The sequence below is a fragment of the Gekko japonicus genome, unplaced genomic scaffold, assembly GCF_001447785.1.
Source record: "Gekko japonicus isolate JY-2015 unplaced genomic scaffold, Gekko_japonicus_V1.1 scaffold270, whole genome shotgun sequence".
In the NCBI taxonomy this organism is placed as follows: Eukaryota; Metazoa; Chordata; class Lepidosauria; order Squamata; family Gekkonidae; genus Gekko; species Gekko japonicus.
In genome coordinates, this window is record NW_015170282.1 from 198089 (window position 1) to 222254 (window position 24166).

The 24166-nt window shown below is 48.2% G+C and overlaps 1 non-coding gene across 1 annotated transcript; it reads left to right on the forward strand.

Moving 5' to 3' along the window:
- Window positions 1-14716: 14716 nt before the first annotated feature.
- Window positions 14717-14788, forward strand: TRNAT-UGU. Its single transcript has one exon. It is a non-coding gene; the product is annotated as a tRNA-Thr (tRNA).
- The last annotated feature ends 9378 nt before the right edge of the window (window positions 14789-24166 follow it).

The following is a 24166-nucleotide window of genomic DNA, read 5'->3' on the forward strand; positions in this document are numbered from 1 at the left end:
CTGCCATTTCTCTGGGATGTGTCCCTCTTCCCTCCCTCCCCGTGTTATTCTCTTCTGGTATGCGACTGTAACTGCCAAGCTTCTCCTACAGGTGGACGATGGAGTGTTATGTCTTCCTGCCTTGCTTAATTAGATTCCCATGTCAGCGAGCTGCCATTTCTCTGGGATGTGTCCCTCTTCCCTCCCTCCCCGTGTTATTCTCTTCTGGTATGCGACTGTAACTGCCAAGCTTCTCCTACAGGTGGACGATGGAGTGTTATGTCTTCCTGCCTTGCTTAATTAGATTCCCGTGTGAACTGAACTTGTGTTTATGGTATGAGCCGTTGGAGTTCTCAGGCTGCTTCGCGCCTTTTCTAATCAACTCCCTTGCAAGGGAGTTTAGCCCATTGGGTTAACCAAGTTTGAAGTTCCTATATTATACTGCCCCTGTGTATTGTAGTCATTCTGGACAATTCTCTGTATGTTCATGATCAACCATGCTTTGGAAATAAATCTTACTTCTTTGGAACGTGGGTTTGTTCTCCTGCTTTGGGAATCTGACATTTTGTCCAGAATCCTCTTTCCCCCTCACCCCGAGTCTGACATCGATCATGAGCGGGGCCGAATTCCTTCCTTCCTTCCTTCCTTCCTTCCTTCCTTCCTTCCTTCCTTCCTGATAAATCACAACAGGACACAGTGTGGCTTTGTATAGATTTACACGCAAAACCCCATATGTAAATCTATACAAAGCCACACTGGGGGTAGCCATGTGTGTTCCATATGCTGCTTTATGTCTGGAGTGTGGACAGAATTTGATGTCTACTAAGGCATGGATTTACACCATTAAACTTTGGTTGTGACTCCACTTTAACTCTGACCCCCCATCGTTATATGTACCAACTAGTTTCTGAATCTGCCAATTCTAGCTGGCTATCTTACATCGAAGCCAAAGTAGGTTCTTTGAATTTACCCTTAGAATCTTTATTTTTGCTTTCTGAGTCTGAGGCTTTTTAAAAAAGAAAATCTAGCTTATTGGGCTCAGAGTTGCAAACTCTGTATAGCTTGGCTAACAGAACCTGTTCTCCCTTTGCAGGGCTTTTTTTGTAGAAAAAGCCCAGCAGGAACTCATTAGCATTTTAGGCCACACCCATGACAGCGCAGCTCATTAGCATATTAGGCCACACCCCCATGTTACCAGAAGTGTGGTCATCCAGACACACCCACCTTTTGCTTCTTATTCTGTTTACCTTGTTTGTTGTCAAAACCCAGGGCTTTTTTTGGAGCAGGGACTCCTTTGCATGTTAGGCCATACACACCTAATGTAGCCAGTCCTAAAGAGTTCCTGCCACTGGGTGTGGCCTATTATGGTGTGGCCTATTATGCTAATGAGTTCCTGCTGGGTGTGGCCAACTTGGGAGCCAGCCGGAACTCCGTTCCTGTGCGTTCCTGCCCAAAAATAGCCCTGAATTTAGGGATTGTTCCAAATGTAAATCTTCCAGCTGTATATCTCTTTCAACTTATAGCTCCAAATTTGTGCAGAGCCATCTCCTTGGCCAGATTTAATGTTCTTCCTTTGGTGTAGTGGTTAAGTGCGCGGACTCTAATCTGGGAGAACCGGGTTTGATTCCCCACTCCTCCACTTGCACCTGGCTCAAATTTCATGATTTTAAGGTTCTTTTTTTGCTTGCTAATCCAGATATGGAAATAACTGAAATAGTAGCAAGATGTCTTCTTAGTGCTACGGCTATACGTCCTGTTAAGTAATATTAACCACTAGGTTTTTATGCTTTTATTCTGTTCTTCTGTGTTGTCGCTCCAATTTTACCCTGGATGGATTTGTGTTTTTCCGATCTGTATTTAACTCGATCTCTTGTTGTATGTATGTACATATGCCAATAAAGGCTTGCTAAAGAAAGAAAAAACCCATCTGACGTGTATAACCTAACCCCCGAAACTAAGAATATATCAATGATATGTTTTTGCCGAAATATCTGGAGGAAAATCCAGTAAATCCCAGTACACAATATGCAGACTGTGTGTGTAAGGGTAGACAATTTTTTTTTAAGCTGCCTGGTGTGTGAAATATGGTAACTAAACATTATTTTTAGATTTATTTCTCCGTGACATCCCCAAGACTCAGGAGCTACTTTATGATACTGTGAAGGTTAAACTGGTTATGGAAGAGGAAAGAAAATTTCTGCACATGGCCTGCCATAAAAATGTCATGGAATTATTTCTAATTTTAGTACTCCTGGGGTTCTTCACTTTGCTTCTCACCACATCAGGACTTTAAAAAAAAGGGGGGGGTAATAATTCAAATGAATCCAGTCATATGTTAAACAATTAGGGCTGAAAAGGAACAATCTAGCCAAAGGTGAATGGGGATTATTCCATGTTGGGAGAAGAAAAGAAAGCTCTTGGCTTGCTGGCTTGCTTTCACTCAGACGTGAGATTTTGGATCATTTATTATTTATTTTTGACAGCTACCCCGCCAACTTTCAGGTAGTTCCTCACAATGTCATTGGCACAGAATATACATAATAAGATTAAAAATTATCTGAGTTCAACTGTTGGCTTCTACCCAGGGTATTGCAGGTATTGAAATCAAAGGGGCAGTGATGCTCTGTGTTATTGGTGCTTGGGGGACAACAGTGGGAGGGCTTTTGGAGTTCTGGCCCTGCTGGTGGACCTCCTGATGGCACCTGGTATTTTTGGCCACTGTGTGACAGCGTGTTGGATTGGATGGGCCATTGGCCTGATACAACATGGCTTCTCTTACGTTCCGATGTTCTTAATGCTCATGGAGGGGAAATGGAATGTGGAATGACATGGTAGAGTTCAATCTCATCAAACTTTAAAAGCTTGAATAACATCTGGCCCTCACACCCCCAATTCCAAACACTTTTACCTGGAAGATAAATCCTATTGATTTCACTGCACATTACAGTAACACTTAACTCTGGCACATGTGTTTAAGGACCTCCTGATGGCACCTGGTATTTTTTGGCCACTGTGTGACAGAGTATTGGACTGGATGGGCCATTGGCCTGATCCAACATTGGCTTCTCTTATGTTCTTATGAACTAGATAAAGGCTCTTTGGAAAGAGCCTGAAATCTATAACGTTGTTTGATATGCGGTGGTGGTGGAGATTGGTGCTTTATAATACATGCCTATTTAGCATGGTGTCTGAGAGCCAGTGTGGTGTAGTGGTTAGAGTGTCAGGCCAGGATCTGGGGATTGCAGGTTCGAATCCCCGTTTTGCCATGGAAGCTCACTGGGTGACTTTGGGCCAGTCCCTCTCTCTCACCCTAATCTACCTCATAGGGTTGTTGTGAAGATAAAATGGGGGAAGGAAGAATCATTGTAAACTACTTTGGGTCCCCATCAGGCAAAAAAGCTGGGTACAGACCTCTAAGTTAATTAAATCACAAATTAAATCCCTCTGTACTCCCTATATTTTGATGTCGTTTGGTGTAGCGGTTAGGGGTGCAGACTCTAATCTGGGAGAACCGGGTTTGATTCCCCACTCCTCCATACGCAGCTGCTGGTGTGACCTTGGATCAGTCACAAGTTCTCTCAGAGCTGTTCTCTCAAGAGCAGTTCTCTCAAGAGCAGTTCTCTCAGAGCTCTCTCAGCCCTACCTCCCTCACAGGGTGTCTGTTGGGGGAGAGGAAGGGAAGGAGATTGTAAGCCACTCTGAGACTCCGAACAAAGGGCAGGGTATAAATCCAATCTCTGCTTCTTCTTCTTCTATATTGCCACAACCTGAATAGACCAGGCTAGCTGGATCTTGTCATATCTCAGAACCTAAGCAGGGTCAGCTTCGGTCAGAATTTCATTGGGAGACCACCAAGGGAGGCCAGTGTGCCTACACAGAGGCAGACAACAGCAACCTATATCTGAACGTCTTTTGCCTTGCAAAACCCTACAGGGTATCCATAAATCAGTTGCGACGAGGGCCACGTTGGTGTTTGGCTACGTTTTAAAGTAGGCAGATTCTTGTCTTTCCCTGTGCAATTCCCTGCTCATCTTGGGGAATCAAGGTGCTGTCAGGAATAATGTACTGGGCACGCCCCAGACAGAACGTTTTTTCCCTCCCCACCCCCCAGTTTCTTTCAGGCTTGTTTCAGCCTGCCGCTAGCTTATGAAATACCGCTGAAGGGCTACCTGATGGTGATTCCCAGCAAAATGAAACTCTTTATGGCTTTGTTAACCTCGCCTAACCTGTTTCAGATCAGAGACAGCACCTCTTCCAGCAGACTGGTCCCCTTCCCGGCTGGCTGGTATAACCACTTATTGTTTCTCCGCCAGCTCAAGTCTGTCAGCCCACTCGGAATTCGTTTTTTCGCTGAATGATGCGTTTCTTTTAAAGCATGGTCTTTTAAGGTCTACGCACGTTTCTTGAGCATGATGCAGGACCGAACCCCCGGCCAGTCCAGTGGGAAAATGCAAGAGGAGAACAGGCATGTCTTTCCTGTCTCATTCAATGTGACTCAACAAGGCTGTTTTTGCTGAGTCACGCCCAAGTCTTGGCCACTTACAGTTGACAACGTGAAACATTTATCATTTTTAATAATTGGCCTTTTTTGTTATTTGTGACTCAGGCTGAGAGTGGGAGGTTTATTTTTATTTTAAAAAAAACAACCGTAAAAATCAGAAAACAGACAGGATCTTCCCATTATTTGCCGAAGAAGAGTTCCAGACAGATTCAATAAGTCTACTTTCCTGGAAAGGAACAGAGTTTGAGTCCAGTGGCACCTTTTAAGTACAACAAAGTTTAATTCTGGGTATAAGCTTTCGTGAAGAGGTGTGCATGCTGACGAAAGGTTATACCCAGAATTAAACCTTCTAGGTCTTAACGGGGCCACTGGACTCAAACTCTGTTCTCCTGCTTCCGAGCAACACGGCTACCCACCTGAACCTATTTTCCTTGAAAGGGGTTTGTGGATGCCAAAGTTTTTCTAAAAAGTCAACATGTCTAATTCTGGCCGGGGATGGGGGGGTGGCGACCAATGTTCCCTCTAAGCTGTGGAGTCTTGTGAGCAAAAAGTCTACTTTGTGAGCTACTGGCATTAAAGTTGCGAGCGAGTGATTTGGCTGCTGCATCAATTAGTTTGCTCTGGAGCCCTCCTTCCTGAGCGAAGACAAAAATGTGTGAGCCGGAGTCTAAAAAACTGTGAGCTAGCTCACACTAACTCAGCTTAGAGGGAACACTGGTGGCGACACCTTTCCAGCTAAATCCAGCAAGGCTTGAAAGACGGGATCAATCTATAAGCCTTTCCAGACAGTGGAAAAATTCCTACTGACTTGCAAGGTCTTTTAAATCCCTCCCCCCCCATGCAGCATCAAATGGACTCCACTTACAGGTTATGAAGTTAGAAGAATCTCTGTACATTCCCATGTGCTTTTTTAAAAAAAAAAAAACAAAAAAACGTAGATCTAAAGCACTCCTGGGTCATGCTCATGTCACCTCCAAATCTAACTAGTTTGCTTCTGCCACAATGTTCCTACGACAAAGAGGATCCGAAACTGCACCGAATGGTCTCACCGAACTGACTAGTCCCTGAGCAGGTGATGAAAGCAGTTAAGCCAGGCCACCTGCAGACAGGGCAGGGCTGTCTACAGACTAAGGCGACTTTCCAGGTAGGCTACAAAAACAAAAACAAAAAAACGCCTTTGTAAATTAACCAAAAGGAAAAGGGGAACCTCTCCCCCCCCCCTTGAGGGGAAGCAGCGTGACACTCCAGAATGCTGTGAATCAGATGTTGACAGAGACTAACTTGGTTTACCGAACTTTGAGCATGCAATAAAACTATGCTCGCACATCTTGTGACCCATCATGACAAAGTCCTTTTCCCCCTCCAAAACATGTATATATGGGGACTTGGCAGGGCTTGACCTCCCCCCCCCCTTAATTTTTTTTTTTTTTTTGCAGTCCCCAGCAATTAAGAGAAACATTTTGCAAATGCCTGGTTGTCAGCCATTGGTGATCAGGATGGCCAGGTCTGATTGACAGACGGAGAACACCGGCAGCCATTGCTCAAATTACTCCCATTTTGGAAGCCAATGGGAAGATGTGTGGATTGGATCCAACACAACCTTTTTCAGTGAGAGCCAGTTTGGTGTAGTGGTTAGGTGAGCGGACTCTAATCTGGGAGAACCGGGTTTGATTCCCCACTCCTCCACTTGTACCTGGCTGGATGACCTTGGGCAAGCCGTAGTTCTGGTAAGAGCTGTCCTTGAAAAAGAGCAGTTTCTGTCAGAGCTCTCTCAGCCCCATCTACCTCACAGGGGGTCTGTTGTGGGGAGGGGAAGGGAAAGGAGTTTGTAAGCCGCTCTGAGACTCCTTTGGGTAGTGAAGGGTGGGGTATAGATCCAGTCTCTCTCTTTCTCTCTTTCAATTTACATGCCTGGTATCTCTTGTTTCCCCACCCTGGCACCTCTTGATTTTTAAAATAATCAGTTCTTCCATCCCACAGCCAGGAGAATGTTATCACACATTGGCACCTAATAAGAAACCCAGAGGAATAGAAAGACTGTTAAAATTCCCTTCAGTGTTTGGGAGGATGTTGTTGGGGATACTTCATTGTAGAACTCAAAGTGGGTACATGAGACTCTCAGCTAGATGTCTATACATGCAGGAATTAGCTGTGTCATTCAGACTACATTGTATCATAGTACGAGTAAGGTAATGGAAGATCTTTAGAAGGCTAAACACCTAAGATAAAGAGCCTGTCCTATATTTTACCATCAGATAGGGCACATATAGCTGAGAGGGACAGAGGATTTGCGTTTTACCAGTTTCTTTTGTCCTTCCTTGCTTCACTCTGGCATTGTGCTAAAAGTATGCTTGTAAGTGTTTTCCTTTTAATAGATACTTTAAACTTTTGATACTGGAAGTGGTTCTTTGTACCACATAGAACCCCACCGTTTCGGACACACTATTTTAAAAGGGTGCCCCAGGAACGGGGGAAGGAAAGCAGTTGGCAACTGGGCATTACCACTTGGAAAACAGGCACCTGTATTCTCAGCATTAGAACACGATATACCAGCATACAAAACTGCCTTGTAATGAGTCAGGTGATTGGCTCATCCAGCTCAGCACTGTCCCAACAAAAAATGTCAGGGATTGAACCTCAGATCTTCTGCGTGGCCACGACCTTTCACCATATAGACATGTTCTAATTCCCTGCAAGCGTTTCTGGTTTGAAATAACAAGGTTAAGGCAGAGGAGAACTTCTGTTCAGGCCCATCCCGTGAAAAAGTTTGTGACCCCCCAACATGTACAGGAAAAAAATGAGGGGGAAAACCAGATGAATGCATTTGTTAATCTTTAATCAGATAACTTGTTAGCTATGGTGAATAAGACAGAGAATTATTAGATTCAACGAAATACGGACCATTTCTGTATCCAGTCTCTGGAATCGTTTCCCTTGCTCTGTCACAGCTCTGCAGTATTCAGTGTCACACCATCCAAAGCATTTACAAATCTTGCAATACAATACAAAAAGACCTGCGTTTTTTCTTTCTCATTCTACGCCCTTTCCCTCTGAGCAGTTAACCTAAGATTCAAAGGATTACCTGAGAAGAAATGTCACAGAAATCAATGAGACTTACTCCTGAGCAAGGAGGGTTAGAACTGGGATGCCAGTGATTTAGCACCAGTGGCTTCCACAACACGACTCTGGAATACAACATTAGATCGCCATGCAGTTGCAGTCTATGAGACCTAGCAGCCTGTGAATGTTGTTCTCCGAGCACATGAGATACATCATCCAAGTGCATTGCCAACAAGTGGATGTTGCATAAGGCGCACAGCTCCGTGCGCATTTGCTCTAGAGAAGTTCCACCAAAAGCAGATGGTTTTGGAATAAGTATGCAGGATACCAGCGGCTTTCCGCCTCCGATCCCTTCCTTCAGCGTAGTCCTGTCTATCAGGTTTCCCATCCAGCTATTGGCATGTGGGGGGAGATACCTGCCAACCTAGCCCAGCCCTCATTTTGACACCTGTCCGTACCACATGCCATTTCCCAGAATCTAAGGTGCAATTTGTTCAGCCTCTCATGAGCTCACCGGTAATCTGGGCAGGTAGCCATGCCATCTGATGACAGTTTCACCACCTGCCCAGTTGCACCACAGATTCCCTTGAGCCAATTAAAGCAGGGAGCCAGCCCCGTTTGCCAAGCTAGATACACCTTGTGCCCCGTATATGCCAAAAAATTGCCATTCAATGAGCTCTGTGCCACCCGAAAGCCTGTGTGCCCAACTCTGCCCCCACCATCAACTACTCCTTCCCAAATGATTGCTTGAAACTATATCTTGACTGGGATTCTCTGGGATCGCTAGGGTGAAAACAGTTCTCTTTCTCTCTCGAATTGTTTCATAGCATTGTTCAATATACAAGGTTTGAGTCCAGGGCCACCTTTAAGACCAACAAAATTTAATTCTGGGTATAGGTTTTCCTGTGTGCACGCACACTTCTTCAATATCAGTAGCTTATACCCAGAATTAAACTTTGTTGGTCTTAAAGGTGCCACTGGACTCAAACTTGGCTCTGTTGCTTCAGATCACCACAGTTACCCACCTGAATCTATGTTCAATATACAAAGTACTTTACAAAGTCAGTCGCATTGGACTAATACAGCTAATGCTCAAATGGCAACACGTCCTTTGGAAACGCTCTGCCTTTTGCCTTTAACGTCTCCCTTGTACCAGATTTAAAGTTCGGAGTCTCCTAGCGATAGGCATCCATCTTTTGATCCTCTGCAAAAATGTCATATGCAAAGAAGAGGCCATCACAAGTGAAATTGAGAGAGCTCCCTGAGGACTAGAAACTTGGCCAAAAAAAAGTTAAATCTGACCTTCCCCTTGATAGGTGTGAAGGCTTGCCGTCTATGCTCTTGAATGTTTTCCAGGTCTTTGGGTCAACCGCTCAAAAAGAGCAGGGGTAAACCAGTGTTCCCTCTAAGCTGAGTTAGTGTGAGCTAGTTCTTTAGCCTCCGGCTTACACATCTTTGTCTTAGCTCAGGAAGGATGGCCCCATGGCAAACTAACTGATGCAGTAGCAGAATCGCCTGCTCACAACTTTAATGCCAGTCGCTCACAAAGTAGAATTTTTGCTCACAAGACTCCACAGCTTAGAGGGAGCATTAAAAACCAAATTCTTTCTGGATCTTGTCTCCCGTTCCCTTCTGCCCTATTTAAAGGGTCAAGAAAAGCAGGATACCTTATTCTGCTGAGGACATGGCGGGGCAGGTCCTTTCCACGTTCCCTCCCCCCACCCAGCCCCAAATCGATGTCCTCCTCCCTCCCGCAACTGGATCCCAACCAAGTCTCCCCATTCTCCCGGGTCCCGATCCGGCGTGCGGCGTCGGCCTCTCCTCGGCGGTGCCCAGGCCGCCCCGGCTCAAGTGGTCCTAAACATTTCACAATTATGCTACAGAACTGTTGAACTGTTAAGAACCACTGCACCCAGGGGGCTGCTGTCGGAGTCGCTTGCAGATTGGAGGGGGGGCGGGATGTGGGGTGACGAAAGGGTCGGGCGGGCAAGACCTCCTCCTTCGCCTTCTTCTTGCCCCTCCAGCGACCTGCGGACCAGACAAAACAAACGGGAGAAGGGGGGGCGGGAAAGCAAAACAATGCAATGAAGGCAAAGAGGGGAAAGCGGCGGGTGGAAGGTGTTGGGGGGGCACACAAGTCACCCTCCTCCGACCCCCCCACCACCACCGATCTCCCCTAACTCTGGTTTGCAAACGGATCCACTTACAAGGGCGGGGAGGGGGGAGAGATCTGGCCCGCATTCCTCTGCCCCAGAGCCCAGCGGGGGCGCACTTGGCGTGTGCGTGCAAATGCAAAGCTTGCCGGACGGTTTCAGCGCGGAGATCCTCCCGGAGCGGCGGGCACCTTTCTGGGCACCAGCGCGTCGCGGGCCGGCGGCGGCAGGTAGGCAAGGCAGCCGGCCGCGTCTCCTCCGCCCCGCTCTGCGCTCGGGCTCCTCCACCTGCCCCGCCTTATATACCTGCCCCACTCCCTCGCCGTCCCCTGCAGCAGGAGGGAAGAATGCGGCCCGCGCCCTGCCGCGACCAGTTTTTCCAGGGCTGCCTTTGCAACGACAGCAGGCGAGGTGAAGGAGGGGGGTGGGGGTGGCTGGCTGGCTGGCTGGTTGCTTGGTTGGTTGGGGAGGCATTTCCCCCCTTCCCCCCCCCTCCTCCCCTTCTGGTTTCTCAAAGGATCATCTGGGGCGGTGTAAACGTCAGCAAAGAGTCAAACCGGTTTCGGGGCTCCTCTTCGCAGCCTCCCCGACCCCACCCCCACCCCCAGGTGCGCTCCGAAGCTTTGTCACCCGGGAGGCGGGGAGAGAGAGAGACAGAGACAGAGAAAACCGCTCAGCAGGTTTCCCAGAAGCCGGAGGTGGGATCCTGGAATAATGATAATGATGATGGAAAAAGAGGTGAGTGCGAGAGAAAAAAATAAAAAATAAAAGGGAGACTCCACCCAACACCAACCCTGGGCGACCCACTCGCCGTGCCCGGATGGATGCCCCTTTTTTAAAAAAAGAAGGGGAGTGACTGGCACCGGTTTAGAAGGGAGTTTGTTTCAAAGCGCCCGGGAGAACTTCCCCACTTAATCCGCGCCGCTGCCTGAGAAGGAAGTCTGAGACCGGTCTCTCTCTGCCTCCCCCAGGCTGCTGTCTATTTAATTCCCTTGCTACTGTATTAATTCGGGCTTTGAAACGTGCCCCCAAAGCAGATTCCCGGCTGTGCCCCCCCCCGCCCCCAATGAGGACAATTAGAAGCCACCGGGGTGTGTTTTGCTTGGTTTCCCATCGCCTGGTTCTTCAAGCAACTAGACCTGTTCGCAGACACGCCTCTTGCCTTCAATCTCCATCGCCTACTTTGGTAACTCAAGGAATGTGTGAACCGAATTTCTTTTGAAGGGATAGGGTGGCTCACAGCAGCCTGTGTGCGGTCGTCCCTAGAGGCTGCAGTCATCAGGTGGGCGCACAGGGACACAGGGAGCTGCTGGACAATGAGTCAGGCCACTGGGCTGTCCGGGTCAGTATGACCACCGCTCCCTCTGTGTTCTGAGACCGGCGACAGCCCGTGTGCAGTTGTCACTGGAGGCTGCTTCACCCATGAGATATTTTTTATTAATATTATTAGTTTATTGAATTTTTCACAAAGTATAATTTGACATTGAATACATAACATCGAACATAAACAGTATGCTAACTTATCATGTAAAGGTGTAAAACATGTACTAAAATTCAACATCTGCAAAGTATGTGCAATAAAAATCAGAGTAACCAAACATCAATCTTGTGAGTATGTAATAACTTGGTGTTTCAGAGGTCCGTGTTTCTTAGAGAGATATCCTAGCCAAAACTTGTGGGCAGGGGTCATTTCATAGAAAAAGAGCTAGGGGGACTCATTAGCATAACTCATTAGCATATGCCACACCCCCTGACATCACGGGAAGTGTGTCCTCCCCACAGCCGGCGGCGACCTCCAGCGGGCACCAGCAGGGAGCTCCAGGCCCCGCCCTCCCGCACCTCACCCGGGGGGATGGCGTCCCCCCGCGTCCCCCCCCAAATGACCCCTGCTTGTGGGTGGCCAGGCTAATTTTTGTTATACTCCTAATGTGTAGATGAAACCTATAGAGAAGCTCAGTACTTACAACCATTCATGATACTGAGACCAAAATGTGGGAACAAATTCTTCTTTAGTGAGAAAGTCCAGAATGGGTTTCCACTTTTCCATGAATTTAGTAGAGATATTTTTAATGTGTGCACCCGCCCTGACCTGGATAGCCAAAGCTGGTCCAATCTTATCAGATCTCAGAAGATAAGTATGGTCAGCCCTGGTCAGTAGTTTTTGTATTTTTTTGCATTTGTGTGTGAGAGAGAGTGTGTGTGTGTGTGTGCCCATGTCTGGAACATAAGAGAAGCCAATGTTGGATCAGGCCAAAGGCCCATCCCGTCCAACACTCTGTCACACAGTGGCCAAAAGTACCAGGTGCCATCAGGAGGTCCACCAGTGGGGCCAGGACACTAGGAGCCCTCCCACTGTTGTCCCCCGCCAAGCACCAAGAAGACAGAGCATCACTTGCCCCAGACTGAGAGTTCCTGTCTAATAGCCACTGATGGACCTCTGCTCCATATGTTTATCTAAGTCCCTCTTGAAGCCGTCGATGCTTGTAGCCGCCACCACCTCCTGTGTTATAAGACCTCTGGCAACTCTTACTGGGCTATCCGCATCAGGGCCTCCCTGGTCAGTATTTGGATAGGAGACCACCCAGGAATACCAAGGCGTGTGTATTTCGCAATAATGGGTTTATATTAAGGATGGGAAGGTACCAGCTGGATATTAGGAAAAACTTTTTTACAGTAAGCGTTGTTCAACAGTGGGATCAGCTGCCTGGGGAGGCGGTGAGCTCCCCCTCCCTGCCAGTCATTAAGCAGCGGCTGGACAAACCCTTCTCAGGGATGCTCTGTCTAGGCTGATCCTGCATTGAGCAGGAGGTTGGGCTAGATGGCCGGTGGGGCCCCTTCCAACTCTGTGTGATTCTCTGATTCCATGGCACAAATGCAGGCAATGGCAAACCACCACTGAATGTCTCTTGCCTTGAAAACCCTACAGGGTCGTCATAAATCAGCACTGACTTGACGGGGGGGGAAGCACAAGTGGGCCTTAGGGATTCTTCAAAAGTGCACCCTGAAAATCTAAGCCCGTGAATGTGACATTCTGGCACGCTCCCCAGATGAGATTGGCAGGTGCACCCTGTGGATGATGGGATCAGTAGCCGATGTGGATTCCCCGTTCTGGAACGCGTCACAACAGCCCTCGCTATCCGCTTTTATAAATCGTCCCTACCTCAAAGCATATTTGTGATGTTTGGCAAGTGTAGGAGCAGAGTTTGAAATGTTCTGCGCGATTATTTCCTTGGCACTGGGACAGTTGCCGGAGTGATTGGCAGGCCACCGGGAGAGTGACCAAGTAGGCCGTGCCCTGCCGAATTTCTCTTCCTGGGAATTCCTTGCAGGGACTGGAAATGGGATCGGGTGGTGACGAAAGGCTCTCAACAAAGCCTCTGGTAAGCTTTTAAGTATACTGAGCCACAACCTGTCTGTTTCCTAAACCGAACCCTGAAGATAGTAAGTAGGGAGGCAGGTGAGTAGGTGGATGGATGGAAAGGGGCTGTCGAGTCGCAGCCAACTTATCGCAGCCCTGTAGGGTTTCCAAGGCGAGAGACATAAGAACATAAGAGATGCCAATGTTGGATCAGGCCAAAGGCCCATCCAGTCCAACACTTTGTGTCTCACAGTGGCCAGAAATACCAGTGCCATCAGGAAGTCCACCAGTGGGGCCAGGACATTAGAAGCCCTCCCACTGTTGACCCCCCCAAGCACCAAGATGACAGAGCATCACTTGCCCCAGAGTCCCTATCTATACCTCGTGGCTAATAGCCACTGATGAACCTCTGCTCCATATGCTTATCTAATTCCCCCTTGAAGCCATCCATGCTTGTAGCCGCCACCACCTCCTGTGGCAGTGAATTCCATCTGTTAATCACTCTTTGGGTGAAGAAGTACTTCCTTTTATCCATTCTAACCCGACCGCTCAGCAGTTTCATGCCCACGAGTTCTTGTATTATGAGAAAGGGAGAAAAGTACGTCTTTCTCTACCTGCTCTTTCCCATGCATAATCTTATAAACCTCAATCATGTCACCCCTCAGTCGTCGTTTCTCCAAGCTAAAGAGCCCTAAGCGCCTTAACCTTTCCTCATAGGGAAAGTGTTCCAACCCTTTTATCATTCGACATTCAGAGGTGGGTTGCCACTGCCTGCCTCTGCATAGTGACCCTGGGTTTTCTTGGTGGTCTCCCATCCAAATACCAACCGGGGCTGACCCTGCTTAGCTTGTTGCAAATAAACAGAGCGATGAGCAGTTTGCGAATGGTTAGCCGTTTGGATTGCCAGAGGCCTGTTCTGATAAGTGACAGATCCCGGAAGGACAGCTGCGTTATATCTGTGGCACCGGAAAGAGTCTTGTGGCACCGGAAAGAGTAGCAAATTCACTAGGGCAGAAGCTTTTTGTGAGACAGGGGCAACTTCAGTTTGGTGTAGTGGTTCGGAGTGAGGACTCTAACCTGGGAGAACCGGGTTTGATTCCCCACACCTCCACATGCAGCTGCTGGTGTGACCTTGGGTCAGTTACAAGTTCTTTAAGAGCTGTTCTCTCAAGGACAGTTCTTGGGAGAGCTCTGTCAGCCCCACCTACCTCACAGGATGTGGGGAGGGGAAGGGAAAGGGATTGTAAGCTGCTCTCCTTCAGGTAGTGAAGGGTGGGGTATAAATTCAATTTCCTCCTCCTCCTCCTCCTCTTCTTCTTCTTCATCAGATGCATGAAGCGTTACATTAGTTGCAAGGGAGATGTATACCCAGAGCTACAAACCATGGCAGGACCTATTAAAAAGAGAGGCCAGCAGGCTCAGTTTCCCAAAGGAGAGTCCCAATCTTGGGATGGAACCATTCCTCGAGGACCCGCTTTCCAGTCCAGAAAGGGTTCTATAATATAGGCCACCAGAAGTCTCAAATATGAGAAGCTACCAGGGAGATCCAGGTGCCTTATTCTCCTTATCACCGTGGCAAGTTACCATGGCCCTGACCTGGATGGCCCCGGCCACCCCAATCTTGCCAGATCCTGGAAGCTAAGCAGTGTCAGCCTGGGTTGGGGAGGGTCTGTGGCTCAGTGGAAGAGCCTCTGCTTTGTATGCAGAAGGTCCCAGGTTCAATCCCCGGCATCTCCAATTAAAAAGATCAGGCAATCGGTTGTGAGAAAGACCTCTGCCTGAGACCTTGGAGAGCCACTGCCTGTCTGAGTAGACAATACTGACCTTGATGGACCAGTGGTCTCATTCAGTATGAGGCAGCTCTGTGTGTGTGTGTGTGTGTGTGTGTGTGTGTGTTTAGTATTTGGATGAAAGACCACCAAGGGAAGTCCATGGTTCCTATACAGAGGCTGCGGTCACACGGAGCATTAGCCACGCTACTGAGACGGATGATAGGCGGATTTTCCGGACGCGATCACACCGCAACATCTGGGAAGCGTAGAGCTCCCATGGCGAACCCGAGGCTTCCCGCCGAAGTTGCGGAGTTAAAAACTAGTACCTCCGAGGTACTAGTTTCTGGAAACCGCGGGGCAAGGGCTGGCGTCTGATCGCGTTTCCGGTGGTAGTCCGTGGCATCCGGCGCCCGCCCATGTCCTGTCGCAAAAGGTTTTTTCCCCCCAAGTCTCCACGGGATGCGCACAAGCACCCAACGGCGCATGCGCACGAAGAGGAAAGCGAAAGTTCCGTTGCTCCACAGAATCACGCATGCCGTTGGTAAGATCGCGCTGTGCCGCTTCTTTGCCGCGCTGCAGGATCGTCGTGTGATTGCCACCTCGCCCCTACCCACAGGACCTCGAGGGGACCTGTGATCGGGCGGCCGTGCGTTATTTTGTTTCGGGCCAAACTGCCACGCTTCCCCCCCGCATTTTACGGCCCGTGTGACCGGGACCAGAGGTAGGCAATGGCAAACCGCTTCTAAATGTCACTTCCCTTGGAAACCTTACAGAGTTGCCATAAGCCAGCTGCACTTTGACAGTGTTTTCTACCACCAGTTTACTAGAGGAGGGACTCCTGGCCTACTGACTGCTGCTGCTCTGCAGCGACGTCACTGTAAATGGCCACACATGGTATTGCAGCTACCTACTCAGCAGGGGAAGCATGGCACAATGAGACAATAGGATTCCACTTGGTCCTTTAAAGCTGGCAGCTGTGGTCACACCTACTGGTCTCTTTGCTCAGGCATGCACGGGGAATTGCTCTTACTCAGGGCAGGGCGTAGCCAGGAATTTGTAGGTGGGAGGGCACCGAGGGGGCGTGGCATCACTTATGAAGGGGACTTACGACATCACCTCCGAAGAGGACTCGACTCCCCCTTTTAACACTGCTGAAGCCGCGAGCGGTGAGCCCGCCCCCCTGCAGCCAGCAGACAAGGAATAGCCTCTTCCTCGTCTACTGGCTGTGAGCGGGTTCATGGCTTGAGCGGTGTTTGAAAGGGGGAGCCGAGTCCTCAGATGACTTGGCTTTTGGCCCCCCCCATTTAAACACCACTTGAGCCACGAGTGGCTCCCCCACCCACAGTCAAGTCTACTGGCTGCTTGGTGGGGTGGAGCTACAGATGGGGCAGCGCTCACTAATGAGGGGGCATGGCCCCGAAACGCCCCACTGTAGCTATTCACCTACTCTTACTGTCCTTTCCTTGCCTGGTCAACTCCTATGGACCAGACCAGCTGGTTGTAATATTGGGTGCTACTAAAATATACAACCTACTTGCATTCAGTTGGCTGCTACCATTCCATGCACTCGACTGCCTGCAATGAAGCAAAAGCTTCTCATTCACTTTAGTCAGACCAGTTTGTCAATGCAGCGATGTCTGTTGACAGGTCCACCAAGAATGAGCTCTTTCGTGGTCATAAATTCCTTTACTACCGCCTCCAGCTTAGCGACAGACTTGGCGACAGCTAAGTGGAGCAACCAGCAAAATTGGCTGTAAATCCTTGTGTAAATTAAAATGCCGTGTGTTTTAATCTGCATGTGGGTTTTTAATCTGTGCCGTTGTTGTTGTCTTTTTAATAATCTGTGTGTGTGTGTGTGTTTAATCTTTGTTTTAATTTGTATTGGTTTTTTTTTTTAAAAAAATGATCTTCCCTGGCATGCTCATTTTCATTGTAATAATTATTTTAGCGTTGTTGTTGTCTTTTTAATAATCTCTCTCTGTGTGTGTGTTTTTAATCTTTGTTTTAATTTGTATTGGGTTTTTTTTTAAAAAAAATTGATCTTCCCTGGTATGCTCATTTTCATTGTAATAATTATTTTATGGTTATTGTGTTCTTGCAGCTTGCTGCTATATTGTTACCCGCCTTGAGCCTAAGGAAAGAAGGTAAAGGTTCCCTTGCTCGAAAGCCGGTCGAGTCCGACTCTAGGGTTGTGGTGCTCATCTCCATTTCAAAGCCAAAGAGCCGGCGCTGTCCGAAGACGTTTCCGTGGTCATGTGGCCGGCATGACTAAACACCAAGGCACACGGAATGCTGTTACCTTCCCACTGAAGTGGTACCTATTTATCTACTTGCAATTTTTTGCTTTCGAATGGCTAGGTTGGCAGGAGCTGGAACTAGAGACGGGAGCTCACTCCATCTTGCGGCACCTGGGTCTTGAATTGCTGAACTACTGACCTTCCACAGCATGCAGTTCAGCGTCTTAACCACTAAAAGCTGTAAATGAATACACGTAAGAACATAAGAGGATCCCTTCTGTATCAGACCAGTGGTCCATCTAATAGAGCATCCTGTCTCATACAGTGGCCTTCCGCCGATGTTACCTCCTGACACTGGTATTCAGAGGTTTACTGCCTCTGAATGTGGAGGTTCCACATGCTAGGTGCTAGGACAGAGAGTTCAGGGAGAGGCTTGCCTGAAAATCTAAGTATGCAGCTGCACTAATATTTTATATCTTTACACTTGTCTCCTTCCCCCAGGTGGATGTAGGAATCACCGTGCTCGTTGAACGTCAAACAGAGAATTAATGTTTGCACCAGGTTTCACTGTGCCATCTCAGCGCTCAAGAGAGAAGTTGCATCACAGCATATTTTGCTTCATGCCTCCTCTCAGAAATGCACATGAGGGCCCTGTTGGGATTTGGACCTGAAGCCCAGAATTCTGTTCTCCATGTGAACACCAACCTTTTTGTCCAGTGTCCCACCTTTCCGGGCAAATATTACACTACAATTAGGATTGTCTCTGAGTAACAAAGTCTTAGTGGATTAATCGCTTTGCATTTTAGACCATGGATCAATGAAATCTATATAGAGCTATATATGTGGGGTTCCCTTTGAAAATAATCCACAAACCTCAGCTTGTGTAAAATGCAGCAGCCAGGCTATTGTCAGGGGCAGGAAAAAGGGATTGCATCACCCCAGTGCTGAAGGATCTGTGTGACCTGCCAATTTGTTTTCAGGCACAATTCAAAAAGCTAGTTCTTACCTTAAAGTCCTAAAAGGCTTGGTGCCCGGGAGTTTGAAGGACTGCCTCCTCCCATATTGTCCACCCTGCAAGTTAAAATCTGCCTCACCAGCCCTGCTTTCTGTGCCCGTGTCTTTAGAGCCGAGGTGAGTGGCAACCAGAGACAGGGCTTTTTCAGTGGTAGCCCCTCTTTTATAGAATGCCCTTCGCCTTGAAGCTCACCTGTTGGCTATTTTGCTTTCTTTCAGGCACCAGGCCAAAATGTTTATTTTCCTCCAGGCTCTTCATCTTTTAATGCTGTTTTAGTTTGGAAACTCTTTTTAGACTGCCATTGATCTGTTTTATGGTGTTTTCCCCCACTCGGCTGGGTTTTTAATGCCGGATTTGAATCAGTATCTTTTAATGTTTTGTTTTTGTTTTTATTTTTTATTTTGTAAGCTGTCTTGGGCAGGTTCCAAGAGAGGTGGCATTTAAACATCTCCTAAACTAAATAAATAAATAAATATCCCAAGAGTGTAATCGTGAGAGTCTGCCACAGCCAAAATATCAGAGACCCTTTTGTCACCTTCAAAGACTAACAAACTTATTTTTGGCATAAGCTTTTCTCCGAGTCAGAGTTCACCTTATCAGATGCAATGCATAAATACATATGCAAATAAAGCAATGGGTACGATCCAGTGCTTGCTTTTTGGAGGCAGAAGTGCACTGCTGCTGGGGGAGGAGACGAAGACAATTTTTGCGGATTCCTGTGCCCTGCGGCAGATACGAACACCAGGCCCACTGCTGGTTTATTTATCGAATTTATCTTGTTGATTTTAAATATTTCTGCACTCACCTTTCTCCTAAGCACCAGGAACAGTGTCTGGGGTAGGGTTGCCAGCTCTGGGCTGGGAAATTCCTGTAGATTTAAAGGGGGGGGACCCCAGGTATGCCAGGTTTGGGAAGGGGAAGGACCTCTGTGGGCTACAATCCTATAGAGTCCGCCTTCCAAAGCAGCCATTTTCTCCAGGGAATCTGACCTCTGTAACCTGGAGACCAGTTAGAATTCTGGGAGATCTGGCAGCTCTAGTTTGGGGCGGAGGCACGAGGGAGGAAAGTTCTGTTCTTGGTGCTTGGGGGGGGTCAACAGTTGGAGGGCTTTTAATGTCCTGGCCCCACTGGTGGACCTCCTGATGGCACCTGGTATTTTTGGCCACTGTGTGGCAGAGTGTTGGACTGGATGGGCCACTGGCCTGATCCAACATTGGCGTCTCTTATGATTTTATGATCTAATCCAACACCAATACTCCTGTGAGAGGCGAGGGAGTAAACTTCCCTTGTTTTCAGGTGATACACACATGTCACAGCAGCTCCTGTGTAGTTTGGTGTAGTGGTTAAGTGCGTGGACTCTAATCTGGGAGAACCAGGTTTGATTCCCCACTCCTCCACTCACAGCTGCTGGATGACCTTGGGCAAGCCATAGTTCTCTCAGAGCTCTCTCAGCCCCACCTACCTCACAGGGTGTCTGTTGTGGGAGGGAAAGGGAAAGGAGTTCGAAAACCACTCTGAGACTCCATGAAGGGCAGGGTATAAATCCAATCTCTTCTTCTTCTCCTCCCCAAAAGGCTAGGGTGGAAAGAGTCTGCATAGTGGACAAAGGGGCAACTGAGTGATAGCCAAAAGGAGGCAAGTCGTAAGAATAGCATTCTTGGTAACTGAGGGACAGCAACAGAGTAAACTGAGAGAAGAGGAGGAGGAGAAGGAGATGGGATTTATATCCCACGGTTCACTCAGAATCTCAGAGCGGTTTACAATCTCCTCTTCTTTCCCCTCCCCACAAAAGACACCCTGTGAGGTAGGTGGGGCTGAGAGAGCTCTGAGACAACTGCCTTTGAGGGAACAGCTCTGTGAGAACTGTGACTGACCCAAGGTCACCCAGCTGGCTGCACGTAGAGGAGTGAAGAATCGAACCCGGTTCTCCAGATTAGAGTTTGCCGCTCTTAACCACTATACCAAATGGGAAGTACATGCTACAGGAGAAGCAAAATCGCTTCTCAGATGTTTCGTTCCACCTTGGCTTCTTTAATTGCAGCACTGGTTCCCGGTTCAGCCATGAGATGACACCCTCTAGTCATCCAGTTTCCATGTTGTCGCACACTTTGCTGTGATTTTTCTCAAACTTGGCTTGGTACGATCTTTTTGGAAAGATTGTAGACCAAACACTTTGGGATGCCATGTGGAGCCCGTCCACACTGACGCCATTCTTCTTGCCTCCGTTCTCACTGTTGCCACCCTGCCCTTCATTGGAGTTTGGTATTTTTTGAAAGACGGGAATAGCAGTGGCTGCACATTTCACTTGATAACTCTGCAACTAAAAGGGTTGCAGACTAACTTTTCTTTAAATGAAAACTGGGGACTAGTAGTGTTGCAACACATCAGTATAACATTATATTGATACAGCTATTTACTGATTTGTTAAGCCCCCCCAAAACCTTCCAGTGGTGGGGGAGAAATGGCAGCCTTGGAGAACTGAGGGAAGAAAGGTGTGGGGAAAACCACTGTGCAGATGCTCAGCTGCCTCTGTGAATGCAGCTGCTGTTGCAGCAACAACGAGAACTACCAGGAGAATTGTCTCCATGCGGAAGCAGCCCGAACTCAGCGGTGAGGTCTGAAGGTCTGGGTTCAAACACAGCTTGTTTATCCGCCCAATGGATATCAAATTCAAAACCTTTAATGGCATATGAGGGTAAATTAGAATTAGATACAAACGGGGTCTAAGATAGATAAAATCAGATAAAAAGCACAATCTAAAACAGGGGTGTCAATCATAAGGCTCTTAACCACTGTCCTCGCAGAGGAGGGAGAGCTTGTACCTGAATAAAACTTGGTGTTAAAGGGGCCACTGGACTGTTTTGGACTGGGGTGTGTGTGTCTGCAACTTACCTGGCTGCTTCTTGCTCTGACTGTGGCCCATGAGCAGGGGTCATTTCGAAGAAAAAGAGGTGCAGGAGCGTATTAGCATAACTTATTTGCATCACTGGAAGTGTGTCAGAAGGGAACACCCACCGCTCAGGCTCTACTGGACTGTTTTGGATTGCTAGCTATCGGGGGGGGGGGGGGCGCGGGGAACGTGCAGATCTGTCCTCACAGAGGAGGGAGAGCTTGTACCTGAATAAAACTTGGTGTTAAAGGGGCCACTGGACTGTTTTGGACTGAGGGGGGTCTGCAGCTTACCTGGCTGCTTCTTGCTCTGACTGAGGGCTGCTGGGAGCAGGGGGAAGGGCTTGTTGCAGGTGCCCGCCCCCTGGGCTCTTTACTGCTGGAGCTCCGCTCCTGTGTGCTCCCTGCAGGAAATGACCCCTGCCCACAAGCAACTGATGTAAGGGAAGGAACAGGAGACTGCTTGGGGGGGGCACTCCGATTGTGGCTTCAGCATTGCAGAACAACCTCATTTGCAGCAGTCAAGCAGCATGGGAGTATCTGCCCAATGGTGCACCACTGGCTCTCCAGTCCGTCCACATGGATTTTCCTTTGCTGCCCCCTCCCAGTGCATGGGGTCTTGCAGTGAGGATACACCAACTCGGAGCTTACCAGCTGCTGTCCTTTGTAAAGTTTATATCTCTGGTACCCGGCATTACGTTTTATGGCACACATGGCCCGGCCCGACAAAGCGACATTTATGTCAGATCTGGCCCTTGTAACATATGAGTTTGACGCCTCTGATCTAAAAGGATAATTAGAGTAATATCAAGAAAGCAGTGCCTAAAAGCAAAATCAGGCAATGATTCACTGGCTTTACCTAGAAAGGGATAACCCTTGTTCAACACTATAGCCAAGTAAAGGTAAAGGTTCCCTTGCTCTAACGCCAGTCGAATCTGACTCTAGGGTTGCGGTGCTCATCTCCATTTCCAAGCCGAAGAGCCAGTGCTGTCCGAAGACGTTTCCGTGGTCATGTGGCCGGCATGACTAAACACCAAAGTGCACGGAACGCTGTTACCTTCCCACCGAAGTGGTACTTATTTATCTACTTGCAATTTCTTGCTTTCGAACCAAGTACTCAGCCACTAATTCCATTAGCCGAGAGGATTATCAAAAATAAACAAGCCATTCAATAAATTGCTATGGCCATAGGCCTTTGTGAAACCGATACACAAACAAAGAGCACATGCAAAACATTTCTGAAGACGCATTAACTTCCTATTTAGCCAGAGATTGAATCTGTCCACTACCTTATAAATGAAAGGACTGTCAAGGGACTTCTAGTTCATCATCTCTCGGGAACAATTGATTGTAGAACTGCTGAGAAGGCGGGGTTGGATGGACTGGAAGGGTAAAATCCTGGGAGGGATGGTCTCATGAGTGGGCCAAGGAGCTGGGCAAGTCACATGCAATGCTCCCTCAAAGCTGTGGAGTCTTGTGCACAAAAATTCTACTTTGTGAGCTACTGGCATTAAAGTTGTGAGCGAGCGATTTGGCTGCTGCATCAATTAGTTTGCCTCTGGAGCCATCCTTCCTGAGCTAAGGCAAAACTGTGAGCCGGAGGCTCAAAAACTGTGAGCTAACTCACGCTAATTCAGCTTAGAGGGAATACTGGTCACATGACCCACTTCCACATAGTGTTTGAACTCGGTCTGAGCAGGGGAAAAGGATCCGAGCGGGAATCCTGTTTGGGGATCCTGGTAACTCTCGGCAGTCCCGTGCATTTGAACGGAGGCAAATAACTTTCATGACGTATTGCGAAACATCGATAAAATCATCATGTTTTTGAGATATCGAAGGACTTGTAAACTATCTCCATGATTTAACAAACAAGAGCTACCATTCATTAGGTTATTAGTTTGTCAGGTTTTGTTCCCTGGTTACAGCAACACCCCAGGCCCAAAGTAGCCTTAAAAAGAACTTGCAGTCCTCCTCCCCCATATTTGCATTGACCAACTAGTTAATCAGCGATGAGTTGTGGTTGGCAGCCATCAATATTTTTAGCCATTTTTTTGAACCCGATAAACTCAGCATTAATCGCAGCTAGCTTTTGCAGTCGCTTCTTTCCCAGGGATATACGTGGCACGACAATTCATTTGCTAGTCAGTATGCTGCCGTGGCTGGACTCAGCCCAAGGAAACCTGGGCTCAGCCAATGTTCCCTCTAAGCTGTGGAGTCTGGTGAGCAAAAATTCTACTTCATGAGCCACTGGCATTAAAGTTGTGAGCGAGCGATTTGGCTGCTGCATACATTAGTTTGCTCTGGAGCCCTCCTTCCTGAGCGGAGGCAAAAATGTGTGAGCCGGAGGCTAAAAAACTGTGAGCTGACTCACACTAACTCAGCTTAGAGGGAACACCGCTCAGGACTGCACTTAGTCATGAAGCTGCCGAAATGATGTGGAGCCCATCCCTCTATCCCTGCTTCAACACGGGGGTTGTCATCCTCAGCTGGCAATCTGCTGGGAGATGGGGGGGGGGCAGACGCAATGGTGGGAATAGAGTTTGCATCCTCAAAGGGGGCCTGGAGTTCTTCTGGAATTATAACAGGAGGAGGAGATTGGATTTATACCCCCCCCTTCACCACCCAAAGGAGTCTCAGAGCGGCTTACAGTCTCCTTTCCCTTCCCCTCCCCACAGCAGACACCCTGTGAGGTAGGCAGGGCTGAGAGAGCTCTTTCCAGAACGGCTCCTGAGAGAACAGCTCTGAAAACACTTGTGACTGACCCAAGGTCACACCAGCAGCTGCATGTGGAGGAGTGGGGAATCAAACCCAGTCCCTCCCAGATGAGAGCCCGCGCTCCTAACCATTACACCAAAAGCTTATACTCATAATAAAACTTTGTTGGTCTTAAAGGTGCCACTGGACTCTCAGAGCGGCTTACAATCTCCTTTCCTTTCCCCACTCCACAACAGACACTCTAGGATAGGTGGGGCTGAGAGAGCTATCTCGAGAACTGCTCTTGAGAGGACAGCTCTGAAAGAACTTGTGACTGACCCAAGGTCATGCGAGCAGCTGCATGTGGAGGAGTGGGGAATCAAGCCCAGTTCTAGATTAGAGTCCACACTCCTAACCACTACACCAGATTAGCTCTCTGATTAGTAAACTATAGAGATTAGGTCCAATGCTCCCTCTAAGATGTGGAGTCTTGTGAGCAAAAATTCTA